Source organism: Crocodylus siamensis, chromosome 12 (assembly GCF_052110815.1).
Source record: "Crocodylus siamensis isolate JL-2025a chromosome 12, ASM5211081v1, whole genome shotgun sequence".
Taxonomy (NCBI): domain Eukaryota; kingdom Metazoa; phylum Chordata; order Crocodylia; family Crocodylidae; genus Crocodylus; species Crocodylus siamensis.
In genome coordinates, this window is record NC_143406.1 from 29948594 (window position 1) to 29963675 (window position 15082).

Below are 15082 nucleotides of genomic sequence, written 5' to 3' on the forward strand. Positions count from 1 at the left end.
TTGCAGCAGTTGATTGTCTGTATTGATTATTTCCTCTCCTTAGTCCCTGGCTTTGTAGGTGTTAACTTGATGGTAAATAACTGGTTACATTAGCTAGCCACTGTGTATTGAGCTGGTCCCTGAGTGTATCATGATTGATTGGTAACTTATAACACAGTAGCGTAGCAGCCAGGCCTGCAGTAGTGTTTCCCACACCCCAAGACAGACACAGTTGCACAATGTCACAAGGTTTGTCTGTGAGCAGCTAGGGGTGCAGGGCCCCAGAAGCCAGAACCCCTACACCTATCTCCTGGACAGCTGGGAGGCATTGTGGCCTCAGCAGGGGCTACCATCCCTGCAGCTTTCATCCTGCTGCGCCTTAACACACACAGTGTCACCCATGTGACGAGTTTTGCTTGTTTGCAGCCTGCAGTGCCGTTCTCCCCAACCCCTGCACTAATCTTCTTGAAACTTGGCAGACCTTGTGGCCTTACCAAAGGCCACCACCCCTGCAGTTTTGACCCTGCTGTGGTGTAACACATAGACATGACATGAGTTTTGCTTTCAAGAATTTGGGGTGCAGTTCCCCCAGAGCCCCTGCACCAATCTTCTTGAAACTTGGCAGGCTTTGTGGCCTCATCAGGGGCCACAACCCCTGCAGTTTTCACCTCCCCCCACTGTGATGTAACACATACATGTGACATCAGTTTTGCTTTCAAGAATTTGGGGTGCAGTTCCCCCTGAACCCTTGCACCAATCTTCCTAAAACTTGTCAGGCATCATGCTCTCTGCAGAGGCTACAACTCTTTCAAATTTAAGCCAAATCAGACAAAAAACAACAAACTTATATTTCATTTTTTCCCCATTATACCCTATGGCTGGATCTCCGAAGTGGCTCCAAAGCTTTTCTGAAGTGCTTCAGAAGTCTGAACCGCTTTGGAAAGCCTAATAAAGTCAGTGATTTGATCTGGACATGCTGCTTTGGACGCTGAAGCATCCAAAGATTCTCCAGATCCGAAGCTCTGTCCGAAGCCTCACACAGCCTTAATAACTCCTTCTATAAAAAACAACTTGCTTCAGTTTTACTACTCCTTCTATTGCACGGGGGGGATGGAGAGGGGAATGAAATAAAAGAGGGGGCACCAAATTGCAGGATGTAATATAGGGTGTTATTCTTTGAAATGAGAGGGGTCAAGCTTAAGCTATCCATATATTTATATTAGCATGACTTTCTGATATATTTTCAATCAAAGTATCCTATTAAAGTAAGCATCAAAGAACTCAGCAGCACTTTTGAAAGGATCTTGTAAAGCCCCAGATGAGAATCACTCAAGCAGAGAATCAGTTTTAATAAACACACAATGAGATGCACTTCTATTTGGTTTTAGTTTCCTCCACTGTTAGATGTGCGAACAGTACATGTGATTCATAAGATGAACCCAGAAACTTCACACAGGAATCCATAGTGTCAAAAGTATTCTGACCTGTTGTGGTCTTTGAGTTCTCTGTGATAAAGAAATTGTGCTATTGTTTTTCTATATCTCTGGGTGAGAACTACATTACTAGAGCTGCAGCAGTACCACAACTTCTTCCCATGACTGCAACTAAGAACCCAGGTTAGGGCAGTGGCACTGGAGTTAGTAACTTCCTCGCTTCTTCCGCCGGTGGCAGCCAAGGGCCTGGGTGAGAGCTGCAACACTGGAGCCCCAGCAGCACTGCAGGAGGGAGCCTGACACTGTGGGTGCTTGGCTGCTGCCATGAGAATAAGCTCTGGTGCAGAAGCTTGCAGCAGCCTGAACACACCCTTCTATAGGAGCCTGCAGGTTGACAGGGACTATATAGTCCCAGCTGAAGGCAGTAGGCACTGATCACAGGCTGCCTGGGAAAAGTGGACAAGCTGCAGAGCATAATTAGCTGACCTGCAGGAAGTCAAAAGGCTCCTAGATTTGGGGGGGGGAGAGGGATGCACCTCCCAACACACCCACCCACTCACATCTGTCAGCAGACTAAAAGTCCTTTTTGTTTTCACTTGCAAGTCTGGTCTTACTGAATTGAACTCAGAGTTGCTAAATGAAGGGTAATTTAGTGCAGCTTACAATATACAAATAGGCTGGATGTATTACAGCCCTGGGTGCTCAGGCTTTTAGAAATAACTGGAACCTTCACTTCCATTGCTAAGCAGCACTTGTTACAAGAGAAGTGCTGAGCTTTGAACCAGCCATGCCAGAACTGAGACCAAAGATTTGGAGGTGTGAGTCTATTTTGTATCAACAGTCTTACAAGAGAGGGGAGAGAGCTGTTCACTCACTTCTACTGACTTTTCAAAGTCCTTCATAGACTTTTCAAAGTCCTCCAATAACACAGCAAGTATAAAGTCACCAAGTGTTTCAACTTGTTTGAGGCGCAAAACTCTTGATTTTCAGTTTCGGAACTCCAAAAGGACAACTGGCTCCTGGTGCTAGATTTGTGTTTTGGTGCTCCCGTTCCAGGCTGTATCATGGTCTGAGGACCTTGTTGATACAGCTGAAATAACTAGATGTGTTTATGATTCAGCTGTATAGAGAACTGGAGATCCTTATATGTAGGCTGTCAAGGAAACATAGCTTGTATCATTAAAAAGCAAAACCCTGAAACTTGCATTTCACATGCACCTTAGGAAGTCTAAATGTGTATTGTATAACTCAATAAAGCAAGCCTTTTGTTATGACTGGGGTGGTTGGGTGTGTGCATACTATTATTTATGTTGGAACTGCATAGGAGTGACTAGGGAAAGGTAAATTACCATATTCATTGGCCTATCATCCCAGTGCAGTTTCATTAGCACATCTTTCAGATGAACTTTCACTTATCAGCAACAAAATCTAGTTCTGCCTCAGAGTTTGACCAAGGGTGGTCAAACTTTCAAACTCTTCTAACTATAGACCAAAAGCTTGACCCAGCTGAAAGCTACAGGACATTAAACTGCTCATAGTCCACAGTCAGATCACCACTCTTTCTTCAGAAGCCACATTTAAAAGTGTTTGCAGCGCACAAGCCAGTTTGGCCACTCCTTGTACAGACCATTATCCTCCTTCCTTGCAGACAGCAGAATGGAGCAGATCTTGCATCTGCTCAATTCCTGATGCAAGGCAAGTGTTGTGAACAAATTTTTAGTCCAACTGACAAACAGAGTCTGGAGATGCTTTGTTTCTCTGTCCAGGCCAGCTCCCCTTTTGCCTGTTGGCTCTAGCTTGGGACTACTTGTTTTGGAACTGGCTTCTCTTCCCATAGGCATCTGGCAGCAAGCCAACAGAAGGATGGTGGCTGTTAAAATAACAGCCTGGCCCAAGAGTGCAACAAGTACACCTGACCTGAAGCACGCAGCTTCAAAGTGGAGCATTTCATTAAAACATTTGCAAGAATCAAACTACTCTGAGCCTGCTTGTGAGAGCGCACTGCTTGAGCACTGTGGAGGAGTCCCTCTATTCCATCCTTCTCACAAGAACTTCATCTGTCAGAACTCCTGCAGAGTTTCAAATCCTAAGAGATAAGTCACTTGAAAAATACAACCCTTGAATCATCCATTTCTGGTTGGGGGCGGTGTTTGTTTTTTCTAAAAAAGGTGTTTTATCCCATCCGAAATACCCTGCTTTACTCTGGCCTGCATTCAGAGTAATGACAGGGCAGCTGAACACCCTGGGCAGCTCTGGTGCATGGGGCAGTACTGGCTGCTGCGCTGCTTTCCAGTGGCATTGCCAGCGTATTTTTGTGCCCCCTATCCCAAAGGCAGCTCTGTGCTGCTCTCCAGATTGCCTTCCTCAGTTATGCTAGTGCCTGTACTTGACTTTTGAGTGTTGTGGGCTTCTGTGGCCGAAAAACAAAATACAGTAGTTCATATTCTGTCCCACCAGTGCAGACAGTAGATAATGCTCATATTGGAAGCCGATGCCCTTAAGTTCCCCTTATTGGTTCAACCTAGCTTTATATTGAGGTGTAAGTGTGAAATCATTCACGCTGTCTGGCTGCCAGGGTGGTTGCCTGGACCCATTAATCAGGCTCCTAGCCCTCCCCCCTCCTTTTTTCTTCCTCCCCATTTAGTTCCCATTTGCAGGGTTGGTCTTGACTAAACAAGTAGTTTGGTTTTTGCAGCTTCTATTTTAACTACTGTTTTTCTCCCTCTTATACCACACACCAGGAAGGGTATTAACATTACTTTTATTTTTACATCATTGTAGCGTACAGGGTCCCAATCAGAGTTCAGATTTGTATTATGCATACATGCACCCACACACACAATTTAAAAGACTTTCTCTGACCTACAATTTAGCATGTAGTGAAAGAAGACTACAGCAAACACATAGGGAAAAACAAATTAACAGTGAGAATATAAGGTTTTTAAAGACTAAATAGCAGAGGAGAAAGGAGTCAGCAAGTGTATTGAAAGAGTCGTGCTCAGACAGGGAAATCCGCACCAGAGAATGAGCAGGACAGCTGATCCAGATTTGCAGGTTGAACAAATGAAAACAGGAGGCTGACTACAGACAGGTAAACTCAGGAATTATACAGTCTTACCGCTTTCTAACACCCTTAACAAAAAATACAGAATAGAAATAGGTTTTGCATTTTGCTCCCTTGAATAGAAACAGGTTTTGCATTTGCAGGAACCTGAGTTCAGGAAGGCAGGGTCAAAGCAAGGTCCCAGTTATTCCTGGGGAGCAATTTTGCAAAATAAAATAATGCAGAACACTGAAATCCCTGTAGTTAATTGTTTGTTTTACCCTCCACTTTGAGGATTTCTCTGTAAGTTGTTACTGTATGAATAAATTTAGAATTGAGCTTAAACCTGCTCCATACCTCCCCTCATGTGCCTCTGTAACAGTTATTAAGGATCAAGTCATTAGAAAAAATACCAGTGCACACTATTAGAAAATCATAAGCTAGTACCCTGTCAGGGAGGGAAGTAGATGTCAGTTCTACTCTTCTGGAGGATCTCTACTGGAGTTCCTTTATTGTCAGGCATATACTTAATGAATGAAGCTAAAATATAAAAGCTAAAGTGAGCCTAATGAACACTAAATGATATTCCTTTGCTGCTAGGATTTAAAATGCAATTAAGTACCCAACCAAAATTTGGGGGCAAAGATAACAATTTAGCTATCAGAAGGTAAAGGCAGGTGCTTCATATCATTATATAAAAAATTGTGAGTAATTCTGTATACATTACCTCAAACATTTTTCCAATTTAAAAAAAATGTATACCTTTGATTTCTAATACTGTATTTACTCATACACCACACATACCTTTTTCCCCAAAAATAAGACACCCAACACTGGGATGCCTATCTTAAACCAGGAAGCTACTTGCCTGCCCAAAACAGAATCACCCTGCTTGATTCTGGCTCCACAACGGAGCAGCAGTGGCATCATTATTCAGGCAACTGAGAGAGTCAACTGACTTAATGGCTCATTGTTCTTCATTCCACAAGTAAAGATCATATTTCCTTCCTAACAGTCTTGATGTTTCACTAAACTTAGGGAAATGTTGCTGTCTGCTTAGATGCTTTTGGTCTCTCTCCTCCTGTTTCACAGCTCTGCAGACTCTTTACTTCTTTTCAAAATCAGAGATCTACCCATGGCAACTAGTCTTCAGCAGCATCTAGGTTTTCAGCTTTCAGTTAAGTAGGAAAGGAAGGGTGAGTCAGCTGAACATCAGGGTCTGTCTATGCAACCTAACTCTGGAAAAATCTTCTCTGCTTCATTCTGCCTTCCCCAAAACAAGGTGCATGACTTATTTGCAGAGGGCGAGGAGGGTGTTGTATGCAAAAAAATATAGTATTCCAAGACCTCTGAGAGGATCTTGATTTTTAAAAAGTGGGGGGGAGGAGTTCATTATAGTTTCTCATACCAAATATAGTGTCAAATGTAACATGCAAAAATATCATTTAAAGAACCAGCTGGCTACACATGATTTGCACAAGTACAATCAGCCAGGATGTAGCTCCAAATGGATTATCCATCTTTAGTAACATCTAACATGGTTTCTATGAGGGCCATCCAGAATGCAGAGCTAGTGCAAGGATTGTAGCACTCTACTGGAACTCTACTGGAGTTGCTTTATTTTGTATGTGCACTGAAAGGAATAAAAACTAGGTAGGGAAAAGGTAATTATTTTAGGCTTATTCCCATAAGATGTTGTTTACCTTCAACTTCAGTCAACAATAAAGATGGAGTACCTGCACCCTCATGAAACTTAAGAATTCTGTCTTTAAATCAATCCTAGAATTTCCACATATCACAACTCAGCCATGACACCACCAGCACATGCCTCTTAAATTTATATTCAGAAAAGGAACCACATGCCTTTACAAAATTACTAACAGGAACAAAGGATACCACATAGAAAAAGGTCAAATAGAATGCTTAAATTTAAAAGACAAATGTTGTTCAAGAACATCTAGAAGTAAAGTGATATGAAAGAATTAATGAGCTGTTCCGTTGGGTTTGATTTTTTTTCACAAGCTATTATTGTAGCCTAGTAATTTTCTCAGTAATTTTTCATCTCCGGCAAAACATTTGTCACATGCACTTTTAAATGCTATATGAGAGAGTTAAATTATATCCTTAGTGTATATTCTGTATTCTTTCAATATGTAGTTTTCTGGTCAAATTCATATTACCGTTTTAAGTGGATACCAGTCCAGATACCTTCTACTATTTCAGTATATGCAGCGATTAAGGTAGTCATTTACTTGTTAAAATACTGATTTGCTTACTTTTCCTTAACAGACTGTGTGCATTGAATAAAATGTTTGCAAGAACAGAACAAGTTCTACTAGGCATTTGAGTTCCATGGCAGGTCAGTCAGGTTATACTAACAATTTGCTCTAAGTAGTACCCCTACGTGTTGTAACATTCTTTTCTGGTATTCAAGTGATCCTCAGGACTCTTTCAAATTCCTTCCTGTCTTTGAAAGAAATCAAGTTATTTCTGCTCCTCACATTTCTGGTTTGTACAGGAGAGTAACAACACAGGCAGTAATCTCTAGACTGATCATTAGAGGTGCACCAATGCATTGGTCCAATATTGGATCAGCACCACTATTAAGAAAATTGTCTATATCAGAAATCAGCCTGAAGTGGCCAATAATTTGGCTGATAAATGGCCTGTACATGCAGTGCAACATATAGGCAGTGAGGAGTACAGTGTGAAAAGCTTCAAGCAGCTGGTAAGTCTTGTGTGGTGGAAGGGGAGGAGCATGGGGGGGCAGATCAAGGCCCGCACAGTGAGGGAGGGAGCAGGGCTGGGGTAGGTACTGCCCAGCTGGGGCATGGCAGGGTGTGTGATGGAGCTGCGCCTTGTCTGGGGGCATGGGAAGGGAGGGTGGGCAGCTCCTGCCACTGCACGCAGCTTGTTCAGCGGCTTGTCCACTCATCCAGTGATTCTGGCCGCTGCTCCCACCGCTTGTCTGGGAGGGCATGGGGGGGCATGTGCCCCTGGATCTGCATGGGGCAGAAGACAGTGTGGGGCTATGGAGGAGGGCTATGGGGTGGCTACAACGACTTTTTTTGGGGGGGGGGGATGGCTGCAGCCTTTACCTATAGCCTCTTCCTGGCACCAGCCCCAGCCCACAGCTGCAGCCCACCCTGTGCTGTGCAGATCAAGAGCACACCCCCCCTCCCGTGCTCTCCTAGGTTGCGTGCAGCAGCAAGAGCTGCACCTCCCCCCACAACCCTCCAGACAAACTGCAGCTCCGTCCCACACTCTGCCCCACCTCAGCTGGGCAGCACCTGCCCCAGCCTCACACCGTCCTTCACCACGTGGCCTTGATCTGCACCCCCATGCCCCTTCCCTCCCCTCCCCCCTTCTACCACACCAGACTTACCAGCTGCACGCAGCTGTATCAAAAATTGGATCATTATTGGCCGATATGCTTCCTTAAATTCGGCTATCGGTATCAGCCCCCAAAATTTCTATTGATGCACCCCTACTGATCACTGACAAAACAAATGGTTAAGAGGAACTAAAGTTTCTTAAGGGGGAACAGTTCTTCTGGGAACAGCATTTTCATAAGCAATCTGGATCCCTTTTGCCCACAACATTTTGTACATTGGTCTTTAGTGCCAGTTAAGAATTATATGGGACTGAATTTAGAGCCCACTAGCATAGGTACAGTAACATTGAGGAACAGATTAATGCCAGTTTCATGCAGGTGGGGCAGGGAAATTGCAGGGGATAAATGTAATTCAAAAAAATCTTCAAAGGAGGCTTTTGGGTGTTCACATGAAACCAGCAACTGAATTCTTGCATGTCCTTGACACCCCCTTTCTCAGTTGTATTCTGCCGCATTTTGATGGAGTGGTGTTTCCTTTCCCAGTGTAAGACGGGAACCAGATTTTGAATGCCTAAACTGCTCTAACAGGGTCTCTGGTGACAGAAAACCGAAGTGAATCTCATCCAATTAATCCTGTGTACAATATTACTGAAAAGTCTAAGCAAAAGACATTTGTTGCACTGCTTTTAGACACAGTCATACAATTCTCCCAGCTTAAGTCAACAAATGATCTCAATGCAACACAGACTACAGTCTATTCAAACTATTATTCCAAATGTGCTGGAACAGCTAGCATGACTTTTGTTGTTCCACCTAAGCAGCCAGCAAACAACAGTAGAAAAAGTCTCTATTGAAAGAAATGCATTTAATGCAGTAAAAATGAAAGCTGATATTGTTCTAATTTTGGCACATGCTCTTGTAGATTGTAAGGAATCTAATACATTATGTTCACAGCTTTAAAATTTTCAAACTGATAGCTTCAATTTGGCTAAAGTTTACATATCAACTGTCAAGAACACGAGTAAAAAAAATCTCTAACTGCAAAATAGCCAGCCATGAATTAAAAGGACCAAATTTTTCCACTACAAATATTTTATTCCATAATTCTTTCAGGGCTGGGAATTACTTGTAGCATATGACTGGACCTAAAACTTAACCGAGGACAAGTAGCCTATTGTGGATGATCTGTTCTGTCACATCTTGATTCTGAACTGGTACAACTGACACGAGGAATTTATTAAATTAGGTTTATATCAGATGGACTCTCATTTCCTTTTACTATCTCCTGTCTGAACAAGAGGCCACAGTGACTTCACCGAAGAAGGGGCACTTGTGCTTCACACATGACTCCAGATGGGAAATTGAATAGTCCAGACAGCACTTTGCTTTTCCTATTACTAACTGTGGCTACTTTGTTCCATCCTACACACTCCAGTGCTGAATTTACCCCATGCCTTGTTTGTAACAGGGTAGAGCAAGACCATTAAACTTGCAGCCAAGCCTGTAAGCTTTTTTGGTTTGGTTTGGTTTTTAAAGCGTAAATATCTTATGTTGACAGAAGCCATCTGCTGGTAGTCTTTAGTCCAGATGTCAATTTGCAATTACTGAATTTTCCATTACCGTATGATGGACACACAAGGCCTGTTAACTTAGCATCCCTTCTTCTAAATTTCTTTTGAACTATAGTTATAAAATTGCTTTCTGCTCTTCTCTGTTCCACACCTGACCCTCCCGTTATCAGTTCAAGAACAGTCACTAGCATGCTCCAGTGCTGCTCTCAGGTTCTCTGTCTTAGAGAAACTGGGATGCATGCTCAGGCCCCCTCTAAGCTATGGTAGACACATACACAGTGCAGCTTGTGTCTCAGCAATGGGTCCATGCTCAGCAGTGAGGCAGTACAGACTTAGCCTCAATGTCATGTGGGTTAGTTGCCTTATCGGTATTAGCTCTTTTCTGCATTTGATGGTATTCAGTATTTCTGTTTCCCACTTGCCTCCTAGTGGTTTTCCTACACCTGCTGTCATACTGAGTAGGTACTCAATATTCATGAGAATCTTGATTTCGAGCCCTTAAGGAAAGATTCTGACACCACATAAAAGATGCAAGTGTCCAGCTTTTTTTCTCCAATTTGTAACAGCTCCAGCTTTTTCTACCACATCTGTTACAGTAAAGCTGTTTTGATGCTGGCATGATGGTACAAGTTATAATTTTTTTTAATAGAACAAAAGAGTTTATAGGTTAACTGAAAAACACAACAGAATCTCAAAATCTCTGAATTCCAATGGACTTTTCCATATGAGAAGTGTGTTGAAAGAGGACTCTCTTAACTTAATTCCTAGTTCAAATAAATCCTACTTGTTACAGCTGCCAGGCACCCTGCAAGCTTCCCCACAAAGATTTTTTTGCAGTCCTTCTCATATTGAGAATATGCTCAATATTGCATTTTCAGTCTTGGAAGTACCTAGTTAAAAGGTTGCATACCCTAAATAAAGAGCCATGTTTTTTCCTAGTCCCATGTTTCCCTATTCTCATGTTTTCCTAAACAAATATAGCTATATATGCAGTATGTTAGACACTCACACACACACTTTAAAAGTAATTTATGACATTCTCTCATCCCAAGACAACTTTTTAATTGTGTTGGTGAAATGAAGGCCAATACTGTATTAGGGCATAAACTTCCCTGGACTGGCATAAATCCACTTCGGATGTATGCTAAGGGAGTTGTCACAAGCAGTGGACGGGCCCACCTGGCAATCTTCAGTTAGGCTCATTCTAGGCTCTTTTGTTCCAGAAGTTGCTGTGGCTTTCGCTTGTATTTTATGTTCAATCCAAATTGTGCCTATCCCTCTTTAACAATCTCCTTACGGATGTACAGAGAGACTGGGTGTGCATCTACATGAGATGCTAACTGCTCAGCAACCTAATAACACTGTGCAGTAGCGTGCCAGGCAAAAACTGGGCTAATACACTACTGTGCAGTAATATTAGGCTACTGCACAGTAAGCATCACTAAAAAGCATGCACTGGTGCTACTGAGCGGTAGTGCAAGTTACTGCACATTGATTTAGTACTTGGTTAACTACAGCGCATTAATGAATGTGTAGATGCACCCACTGTCTCATTCTTTTGTTCGAATACTGAGAACAGCAGAGGCACATGAGTCCAAAATTATGTATATTGGAGCTGTCTTCATCTGGAAGATTACTTTTTGTATGGGGCCAAGGTCCCACGTTTTCATGTCCTTCAATTTTCTTAAAGTAGACTGGGAGTATTTGTATGAGAAGCTAGTAAAGTTTAAGACTGTTGACGCTTACCATCTGTGACCTTTTACTGTGCAAAAAACCCAGTATGTTAAATGCACCTAAAAGTTATATACATGTTTATATTATATATGACTCATCTGCTTAATATTTAGTCGGTGTTCTATTAGCCTCCCCTGAAGATTTCTGCGAGCACTACCTCTACTCTGCCAGAGGATTGTATTTTAATGTCAGACCCAGAATGTGGGGTCTCACCTGACCATGAAACTCAACAGGCAGATTTGTGAGGCATAATGACATGTTTTTCCCAGTCACTGAAGTAGCTTGAATTCATTCATTAGAAGGAGTGCTATCAGGCTGTCCCTTGAATCCCAGCCAACAAGATCTATTTTCTCAGAATGCAGACACTTATTTTCTCATGAATCATCTCTCTCTCTCCCCTCCAGACATTCAAGCTTTCAACAAAAGTAATATAGTAGGATTGAGACCATACTATTGAAACCACATAATTTAGTAAAACACCAACAAAACCATGCAGATTAGAAGTTATCCATGGGTGGGAGTTCCCTTATGCAGTGATCTAAGTTTTCCCCTTTTTTCTCTGAGAGCCATATGATTCTATAGCAAAGCTCCACATTCTCTGCATTGTCATACTTTTAAGTATGGTACTACAGTGACAGAGAAAGGGGACTAAAAAGGGGACTTAGTAAAAGCTGATATAGCCATAGACAGAATTTTCAGTCATTGCGGTAAGTAATACTGAAGGAAAAAATGAGTGAAGTATACTGAGAGTTTAGCTGCAGAATTCTGGTTTCCCAACACTGTGCAACTGCTTTCAACAGTGACCTAAGTCACTACGTATAATTGTTTAGTTGCCAATAACAAGTGCTTTATGGGGCTGCAGGTCAGGAACAGTTTGCCATTTCCAATAAAAAAAATACTATCATCAGTCAGTGTTCTTTCTCAAAATTAATCATCCTCTACGTATATCCATTGCACTCCTGTGTTTCACCCTGGGCTTTTTTGTGGTTATCTAGTTAGCATGCTGGTTCATGGTTCTTCTGAAACAACCTCAACTTAGCACACAGCTGACAGAGAAATCTGTAAAAATGCCACTGATCACAGTGAGTAGTGAACCCTCCCCCTTCAGCAATTTGGTATCCACAATAGCATTTACACTCCAACTTAAAAAATTCAAGTGAAAATGTTGATACAACCATATCAGCAGTTCGCCAGTCAAAGTGCCACCCTAGTGACAGCTCAAGTCTTTGCATAAACTGTATCATAGTGAATGCTTTGGAGGTTTTAACATGTATCTTGTATACACTTTGTTTCTTTTGATATAGATAAGGAATATCCAAATACACGCTACACTCCTTATTTTGGCATTTACGCTGCCATGCAAGTGTATTTTGAAAGGCAGTCGTACAGCCAACCTAGGGATAGGACTATATGGTCCACTAAACCCATTTTTCTTTCCGAATAAAGTCAAAGCCACTCCCACACTGCACGGATTAATGCCACATTCTGTCTGTGAAGATGTCCCTGATGAGGGGCTGTTACGAGAGATACAAGTTCACAGCGTCCTTTTTTCAACTTCAGCACTGGTCTAGCATAACTGACAGAAAACCTCTGAACCTAGAAACTGAGATCAGACTGGACTTGAAGATGCATTATAAATACTTCATATGGCAAACTAAAAGGTGCTTCATTAGGAAGATGATCAGGCCTGCTTGGTACGTAACAGACTAATGGGGTTTGATGTGCATGAAAGTGAATAAAATCTGCTGCTTTCCATTTTTGTGGAGCTTGTAAGTAAAAGATTGTGACCATTCCACTATATCCTTAAACAGTATCTAAACCGACGACCTAAGACAATGCAGGGATCCTAGGCTGCAATCAGGATAACTGAGGACTTACAAAATGCAGTAGGAGCTTCCTTCGAACTTAGACTCATATGCATCTGTTTTTAAAGCAATGCACATTGAATAAGTTTTGAGGAAGAGCTCTTAAGAAACCCAGTGACTAAACCGTTTCTGTCGATCATCTATTACTGACTGTGCTAAGAGAAAAATGTCTTTAGTATGGGGCAGCCATCCGAATTAGAGAGGGCTGTGCAGTAGTCTTACTGGGTATCTCCAAACACGGAGAAGGCCTCTACAATACAGGTAGCGTTAGTGAAAGTGTTGTGTCTGAATCTCTCGAGTAAACCCTTGCAAGTCCTGCAGCATATCCGAAAAAGGCAGCAGCAGGCGGCTCTCGGCAGAAGTTTAAAACTGCTGAACAGTTCAAGAGGAGGAAAGTTGAATGCCCCCAGATGTTGTAAACCAAAAATCTGTGCTACATTATACAGGTGTCCTTCCACCAGGGGGGGTTACAGGAGTTAAAAACCGGCCTGAAGTCCTACTCCAGTCCGAACAACTTCAGAACAAATCACACACAGAAAGATTATTTCAAAATCAGGACTTTAAAAAAAACCAAACAAGCGTTGATCGCTTCGTCCACGCTTGACATGAGGTGGGTCTGACGCTTCGCCTTGACCCCTTCCTTCCCTCAACATCTCTCGGGGCTTGGCAGGGATTCAGCCGCGTCTTGGGGCGTGGGCAGCTCTCCTGGCGGTAGTCCGTCGGATCCCGGCCGGCCGGGAGGGAGCGGGGAAGCGCTTCCCGGGCCCTGCCCCCCCCCGGCCGGGGCGCGCGAGCGCCAAAGCCGCCGCCCCCCCGAGCGGCGCAGGAGCGGGAGCCCGAGGAGAAGCCCCCGGGGCCGGGCTGCCCCCTCAGCAAACCCAAGCCGTGCGTTTGCCATACTCCGCAGAGCCCGGCGCTTTCCCCAGCTGCCTTCCCGTCTGGCACCCGACACCCCCTCGTGGGCACATAACCCGCGCCCGCCCCGCGCCGCGGCTACTCACGGGGGTGCAGGGCCCGGGGAGCGGAGCGGAGCGGAGCGGAGCCGGGGGACGAGGCCGCGCTCGGCTTGTTTTGAAGCTCGGGCTCCGGCCGCCTCCCGCCGCGGGCGGGGATGATGTCAGAGGCGCGGGTGTGGAGCCCGGCGCGCTTCCAGGGGGCCGCGGGGCCGCCCCGCCCGGCGCCCGACGCCCGGCCCTTCTGGGCTGGCTGGGGCCGGGCGGCCCGCGGAGCCAGCTGCGCTCCGGCTTCCCCTCGCGGGGCGGCCCCCACTCGCGTCGCGAGGGCCGCACGTGGGAGGCCGCGGGAGCTTTCCCAGGCGCCACCTGCTCCGCCGGGCGCGGAGGGCGGAGGAGCAGAAAGCCTGGCCGCGGGCAGGGGACGGGCCCCGCCTGGTCCGGCTCGCGAGCCGCGCACAGCTCCGCGGTAAAGCACCTCCTGCTCCCCCTGTCAGGGTCGCTGCCCCGCCAGCCTCACTCCTCGCAGCCACTGAGCTCTTCGGCAAACTACAGATATTTTTTCCTAGATGAAGAGATAGGAGAGGTTCTTACTGGATCCCACAAGGACTTTGGATAGGACTGAGAAGATGTCAAGGCGTCAACAACTCCCTTCTCCCTGAACGGAGACCCTGGATGAGTTGTCGGCACTGTAGGGAGAAACGTGTTGCTCATGGGATCATTTGCCTGCTTAGTTTGCAAAGGAAAGTGCACAGCAGGAAAAGGCAAGCGGGGGGCGGGGGGAATAAATCATAATAAGTAATATGATACCAAGTCTTCAGAGCTCAATGAAATCAGAATGAAAAGTGCAGCGAGTGATCATTTCTTGCAAATGTCAACTGTGCTAGAGCCTTTTGGCGTGGTCAAAGGGCTTCACTGACTTTGACGCTGACCAGAAGTTCTTGTCTGTTCTTTACACATGCAATATAATCAAAGCCTTACAATACTTTTGTATTTGTTCTTCGTGCTGTTCCCGGGACCCACATGTGTCCTTGACTCCAGGCTGCAGTTCTAAATGTACTAGAAGCAGGAACAGGCTGCTTATGGTTCATTCTTGCAGTTTAAGTTTTCATTCCATCCAATGATCTGATAGACCAAATTAGAATAGAAATACTCTAATGGATGGAAAAC

The 15082-nt window shown here is 44.3% G+C and overlaps 1 protein-coding gene across 2 annotated transcripts in view; it reads right to left on the reverse strand.

Annotated features, from left to right (window-relative positions):
• The window catches only part of EMP2 (epithelial membrane protein 2), a 43034-nt gene extending 28373 nt beyond the window's left edge, over nucleotides 1-14661 (reverse strand). The window contains exon 1 of one of the 2 annotated variants that reach the window (XM_090024140.1): nucleotides 14507-14661. The gene's annotated coding sequence lies outside the window, so the exon portion shown is untranslated. Of the gene's footprint in view, nucleotides 1-13960; nucleotides 14385-14506 lie in introns of those variants that run through there. The other variant, XM_090024139.1, reaches the window with a different exon arrangement.
• Nucleotides 14662-15082: the final 421 nt, after the last annotated feature.